The 7,079-nt window shown below is 46.8% G+C and overlaps 1 long non-coding RNA gene across 1 annotated transcript; it reads left to right on the forward strand.

Annotated features, from left to right (window-relative positions):
• Window positions 1-4,304: 4,304 nt before the first annotated feature.
• Window positions 4,305-6,257, forward strand: LOC101440518 (uncharacterized). Its single transcript, XR_011647492.1, has 3 exons — window positions 4,305-4,387; window positions 4,636-4,749; window positions 5,808-6,257. It is a non-coding gene; the product is annotated as an uncharacterized lncRNA (long non-coding RNA).
• Window positions 6,258-7,079: the final 822 nt, after the last annotated feature.

A 7,079-nucleotide genomic window follows, 5' to 3' on the forward strand; every position in this document is an offset into this window, starting at 1 on the left:
AAAAAATAAGAGAAGGATAAGAGGAAAAGAAATTTTCATTTAAAAAATATAGAGAAATATCATGGAGAGGAAACTTCCCAGTCACTGGCTCAACTCTGCTTCAAACCTTAAGGAGATGTAACCACAAATAAACCACATAAACACATAAGACAGCTCAGAACATTTCCATGAGAACCTTAATGGAAATGTTTGAGCACGGGCTCAAGACTTTCCCTCTCCTGACAAATTCATAGGAATAGCAGAAAGGGCCATTTTCTTAAAAATCTGAAATAGCACAGACAAAACAAGAAATTATGTGGAATTCCTAAAAGACAGAAGGTAAATGTGACTAGACTTGACAGAAAAAGTAAATCCAAGATCTCAAAGAGGTCTTGTGCCAAAGCAGAGCATGTCCGTGCTCAGAGCCTGGAGACAACTGGTCCAGGGAGCTCTAGGGGCTTTCGGCTCTGTCAGGAGCCTGGTTGGAATGTACCGGTAGGGGGAGCAGTCACCTTTCCAGTTGAGCTACGCGGTTGGTAAGAGAAGGCAGGAGGAGCAGTGAGAGGCCTGAGGAGGCAAGGCAGGGCCAGGTGTAGTGTGACACCCTGACATAGGGAGGTTCTCACCCAGAAGACCAGCTACTGAAAATCCACCCCTGATAGCCCACCCCATTCGTCCCCTGAAATCCACGGAGTCAGGCTGAGGGGAAATCCCAAATTGAAGATGAGCACCTGACCAAGAATCCAAGCTTTGGAAGAAAATGATAGCATGAAAAAGCGTCCCTACACTCAACAAGCAGAAACACATCACCCAACAGAAAGACATAGGAGGGCAATTGAAGAAGTGAAGTCAATATCCACAGGGGATGGGAGAAGACACCTTAGCCATGGAAGGACACACCATTATGAAAGAGGGCCATGCTCCTTGTCAAAATTAAAACCCAGGAGATGGATGGAGAGCAGAAGATGTAACCAAAGTGCAGATTAGTGCAGGATGTTTCATCTGAGGGATCCTCCAAGAATGCACATGATCCAGATGTTCAGGCATGGTCAGATGTGTGTTCCAGAAATGGAGGGCAGAGGGGAAGCAGACTTGGCTCAATGATAGGGCGTCTGCCTACCACATGGGAAGCCCAAGGTTCAAACCCGGGGTCTCCTGACCAGTGTGGTGAGCTGGCCCATGTGCAGTGCTGATGCCTGCGAGGAGTGCTATGCCATGAAGGGGCGTTCCCTGCGTAGGGGAGCCCCATGAGCAAGGAGTGCACCCTGTAAGGAGAGCCACCCCAAGTGAAAAAAGGGCAGCCTGCCCAGGAGTGGCACTGCACACACAGAGAGCTGATGCAGCAAGATGATGCAACGAAAAGACAGAGATTCCCGGTGGTGCTGACAAGAATGCAGGTGGACACAGAAGAACACACAGTGAGTGGACACAGAGAGCAGACAACTGGGGGATGGGGGAAGGGAAGGGGAGAGAAATAAATAAAAAATAAAATCTTAAAAAAAAATAATGGAGGGCAGAAACATTCAGGCATTGATTGCAGAGTTTCTAAGGAGATTCTTTAGAAAGACTCCGTTAAAGATGGAACCAACAGGGACAAGATGATGAAAACAGATGGAACCCCAAATATGTTGTGGCAAATATCAGCTGATGTAGATAAAACACTTACATATTTAAAGAGGAAATAAAAACACCAGCTAACTTCCAAAGGACTAAGACTGATACCAGCTTCCTCAGCAGCAATGCTGCTAAGTGTCTGAAACAGCCCTAAGTGTCTGAAGAGAGATCTTTTTCAGCACAGGATGATAAACTCATCCAACATGTTAAACAAATGTAAGGGCAAATGAAAGCCCATTTTATGTCTTAGAAGACCAAGAAAGTTGACTAAACTGCCCAGCAAGAGTTTCTAGGCAAAACTCATACATATTATTTTCAAAGGGATGCTTTCTGCATCTTCCCTGACACAGGTGATGCACTCACCACCTCGCAAACACTCCAACTTACTCTTGTCTTCCCCACGCCACTCATCTCCTTAAATACATGCTGACACATCTCCACCCACTCCCACTCAGATGGTTTCCTTTTCCCTAAATTACATCCCCCATGCACAGCCTGACAATGTTCTCCCGCAGACTCACCCAATGCAAATGTACTCCTCTGTGACTTCGAGGAGGGATCAGAACATCACGCTGAACCTTGGGCTTTGGCCAGAGAACTTTCTGCTCAGCACTGGCCTGGTGGCTACACCAGAGTCTTCAAGGCCAGGAGAAGGCAGAAGTGGATCAGCTTCTTTACTGGCCACCATTACTAATCTCTTCTCTCTTCACCATCATCAATCTCTTGAGGCCCTTGGGGGCAGAGGAAGACAGGAGAGCAGTCAAGGCCATTTGAGCCTGAGAAGGGGCCAGGCTGGTTTGGGGCTTCAGGGGTTTTCTGGTCTTTGGGTGTCCTGCTCTCCAGATGGCTCATCACTGGGTGCCCTGGGCACCAGAGTTTCAGTCACGGTGAAAGAGTTAGCCCTGTGCCCCAGATCCTCTGTCCTCATCAGGGAAGATCACTGTCAAATGTCTTGGTTTAATGTTCCTAATGCTCCTTTCTTCTAGTGTCTTACAGCATGAGTGTATAAACATGTGCTGAGAAAGGGACCATGCTGATCTTGTACTTAGCTGGTTTTCCTTACACTCTTCCAAGTCAGCACATAGAGAGCATGTCATCTTTATTGCTTTTATTGAGTTCAGTGTGATGAGTTTCTGGAATTCTATATTCCCCTGTAACCACCACCCAAAACAAGAGACGGGCTGTAGCAGTGTGATATGGTTATGAATTCCAAAAATAGATATTAGATTATGTTTGTAATCTAGTCTGTACCTGGGCGTGATTAAGTTATTATTAGGGCTTTGATTGGGCCACATCATTAGGGCACAAATAAAAGCCACGACAAAGGACAGAGTTGAAGATTTTTGACGCTGGAGTTTTGATGTTGGAATTTGATGCTGAAGCCTTAAGCTGTAGCCCCGGGAAGTAAGCTCACAGAGGAAAGGGAAGCAAGCCCCAGGAAGAAAGGAGCCTGAGCCCAGGAAGTAGCAAGCCCTGGAAAGAGAGGAACTCTGAACCCAGAGAGAAGCAAGACCATGGAAAAGAGGAACCCAGAGAGCCTGAACCCTAACAGATGTCAGCAGCCATCTTGCTCCAACACGTGATAATAGACTTTGGTGAGGGAAGAAGTAACTTATGATTATGGCCTGGTATCTGTAAGTTCCTACTCCATATAAATACCCTTTATAAAAACCAACCCATTTCTGATATTTTGCATCAGCACCCCTTTGACTGACTAATACACAGGCCATTTGTCTTTGTTTCTTTGTGCTGTTTGCAGGCAACTGCACTGTTACTCCCACCCTCCATGTAAAATCTATTCTGATGGCCCTTACTAGAGATTTGTCCTCCCTATTTTAATTTTTTTTTTTTAATAAATAGAATCATCCTGTATGTACTCCTTTATTCACTTAGCATGTTTTGGGATTCGTCTGTTATTGTATGTGTCAGTCATTTGTTCGCTTTTATTACTGAGTAGAATTTCATTATAAGGATATGCCCCTATTTCTTTGATGAGTCACCCGTTGGTGGCCATTTGGATTGTTTCCAGTTTTGACCTATTTCGAATAAAGCTGCTGTGACCATTCCTTTTTTCTGGTTGTGTTTGCATTGCTCTCATGTAAATATTGAGCAATAGATGTGCTGAGTTACAGGGTAGATGTTGGTTTAACTATATCAGAAAATGCAAACTACTTTCCAAAGTGCTTCTACTGTTTAACCTGCCCACCAGCAGTATATAAGAGTTCCAGCTGATCTATGTCCTCGACAATATTTAGTGTAGGCAGCAATTTTATTTAGACATTCTCACAGGTTGCAGGGTTATCTCATTGTAGTATTCATTTTCATTTCCTTCATGAGTAATTATGTGGGGCTTCTTAGACATTAGTAAATCTCCTTTGGGGAAGTACCTGTTTAAAAATTGTACTCCGAGCTCTTTCTAATTCGTATTTGCCTTCTTTGTTTGATTGGACTTAAATGCACATAACGGAATTCTCTACTGATGGAGTTTTAGATGGTGTCAATTTTGTTTTAAACAATTAGACAGAAATGACTAACTTTATACACATCTATGCCAGTGGCTGGGTATTTCCAGTGTTCTGCCTTTGCTGCCAAGGTTTAGGCATATCTGACAGGACAGAACAGACATGTGCTCCTTCACTGAAAATGGCCACAGCTGTTGGGAGCCATGTTGGTGCATGAGTCACAGCTGCCCTTATGACATCATTGTCCTCTCCCTCCTCCACTCTTGCTGCCACAGCTGTGGCTGGAGGAGAGCAGACCTGAGGGGATGGAAACATCTAGCTCCTAACCATGGGTAATTTAAAAGATTGCAGACCTGAAAGGATTTGAAACATCTGTTAAGAAATCATGGGCCTTTGATGTTGTGTAAGAAACATCCAGTCCACAAACATAGCAGGCAGGGAAGGGCAGATTTCCATTGTTAGCAAGGAGGGACATTCCTGTCTCTGGACAAACAAGGAGCCTGAGCATGTGGGAGAAGTGTCACCAGGTTGTACAGAGAACAATCTTACCCACACTATTCTCCCCAAACTTTGATTACAGAGGGATGGAAATGTGAGCCAAATCGTTATAGAAGATATGGATGAACAAGTAAAGTACAAAGAGAAAGAGGTGGGAAAAAAACCACCAAAGCCTCCAGCCCCAAAACCACCAAAGGTAGGTCACTGAGGGCCCGCAAGGTGGTTGGGGACCCCTGACCTGTGATATCTCTGACCCTAGATATCCAGCAGTGATGGGTAGTCTTCTCTGTGGCCCATAGCATAGGGTGATGGGGGAATTTAAATGCCTCGCCAGGACACATCTGTGAGTGCGAGGTGGTACTACTGAGGATTACACAGGAGCAACCATCATGGGCTGAGAGTGTCTAGGTAAACCATAATGAATGGTTGCCCTTTGCAGAGCTGGAATGAATAAGGATGGACTCATCTTTGGCTACCCTCTCTCCCATTTCCTTCTCAGTCTGAGAAGTGGTTGAGATATGGAGAGTCATGTGTGTGGAGAAGAAGCCCCAAAAAGTGAGAACCAGACCACAGAAGACAGAGGAGGGGAGTGTGAGAGTTGTGTTTGAGGCATGTATGGCCAACTAAAGGGAAACCTGAGTCTAGAACTGTGTGGCAATGTGTGTGCATTTGCATACATGCGTATGTGTGCATGTTGACAGAAGTTTAAGGTGCAAGCATTAAAAGAAAAGGAAGTGAGAGGTTGGTGAGGAAAATCTCAAACTGAGTGGAGCACTCACATCAGGAATACTATGAGGTGTTAAAGGGAAGAGCAGATTGTGGATTTGAGCTGGAGTCAGGGATGAGAAAGGAAGGGGAAAAAGGGATGCAATTTTCCAGTGGGAGGATGGGGTCTCATGGGAAGAGATAGGATTTCCATTGGGGGTTGGGGAGGGACGACAAGCTCAGATCAACAAGTAACCTTGCACCTTAGATTATGGCATACGACCCCAGACTGGACACCAGGTCCACATAAGTCTGGATGAGGTAAAAAAGGCAGCTGAACCCTTTTGACAGATGAATTCACTGAGGGTCAAGATAATGTGTCCATAGCCATTTTCTGGAGAGTGGCAGAGGCAGGACATCCAGAGCTCCTAAATGTCAGAAGAAGGGAAATCATTGGAAAATCGGGTCCCCTTCTGGCATATTCTGGGGATAAAGAGGGAGATGAACATTATCTGAGTGTCCCTTCTTTTTCCTTGAATCCCTTTAAAGCCAAAGAAAGCTTCTAACGAAGACCCGGCTGCCAGAAAGATCCAGGCCTGGTGGCGGGGCACCCTGGTGCGCCGCACGCTGCTGCATGCGGCCCTCAGGGCCTGGATCATTCAGTGCTGGTGGAGGCTGGTGCTGGCGAAGCTGCTGGAGAAGAAGCGGCGGGCAGCGCTGATTCGCTATGCACAGGAGGAATGGGCAGTGGTCAAGCTGCAATCCTGGGTGCGCATGTGGATCATCCGCCGGTGCTATTGCCGCTTGCTCAACGCTACCCTTGCCATCCAAGCCCATTGGCGTTGGCATAATTGCCACACCCGGGGCTTTCTCCAGGGAAACTATGAAATCACAGCAACTCAGCTGGGACTGGAGCTTGAAATCTTTCTAGGTTCACAGATTTGTCGGATTACAGACTGCATCCCCTTTCCAATAAAGAACTGACCAGGTCTGCTCTAACTCTGTGTCACCAGATCTCTGTCTCACAAGCAGCAGGAGGCCCCTGCCTCAGTGAGAGGACAGGGAAAATGATGACAGACACTTGCCATCTCCTAGGACTCATGAGATGCTCTGAGGAATCAGCAGGGGTGACTGGGGTCCCGAGGGAAGGGGATACTGTGACCCTGTGCTGGATGGGCACAACCTGTGTTTGACTAGCAATGTCTGCCAGAGGCAGGAGAGTTGGGGGTGCAAGGTCAACTGAGCCAACTCTTAAGGACTCTCATCCATTTGCAGCCCATGCAAAAAATGCCTTTAATGTCAGGCAACGTGGAGACAGGTTGGGACTGTTGGCAGGAACTAGCCTATCTGGTCTCATGTCTCAGTTATGCTTCTTCCTACCTGAACCCACAGGAACTGGTTTAAGATGAGCCCAGCCACCCATGCCCTATGATACTACCTTCCCTCATAGTCAGGATCCAAATCTGATTTCTTTGTTGGAGGATAGAGGGCACAACATTGAATCCTTTCTCCATTTCAATCCTTATCTCTTCCTCGCCCTTCACCCCTGAGTGATACCTGGCCATTTTGGGATTCCATGGGAGTTGGGGTGGAGAGGAAGAGCACAACCCAAGCTGCCCGGAACTCTCTGGCAAGTGTCAGACCCAAGGGTATCAGCAGGCAGCTGAATTGGCATGGGCCTTTTCTCCCTTGTCCCTGCACAGGCCCACCCATCCAAAGGGCTGGTCCAGGCAGAGATGTGGGATCTGGCACCTCAGGTCATTTCCCCACTCCCCATCATGTGTGCAAGCTCAGAGGCCAGGTGCCCTAACCCTGCTATGA

This window comes from Dasypus novemcinctus, chromosome 26 (assembly GCF_030445035.2).
Source record: "Dasypus novemcinctus isolate mDasNov1 chromosome 26, mDasNov1.1.hap2, whole genome shotgun sequence".
NCBI lineage: Eukaryota > Metazoa > Chordata > Mammalia > Cingulata > Dasypodidae > Dasypus > Dasypus novemcinctus.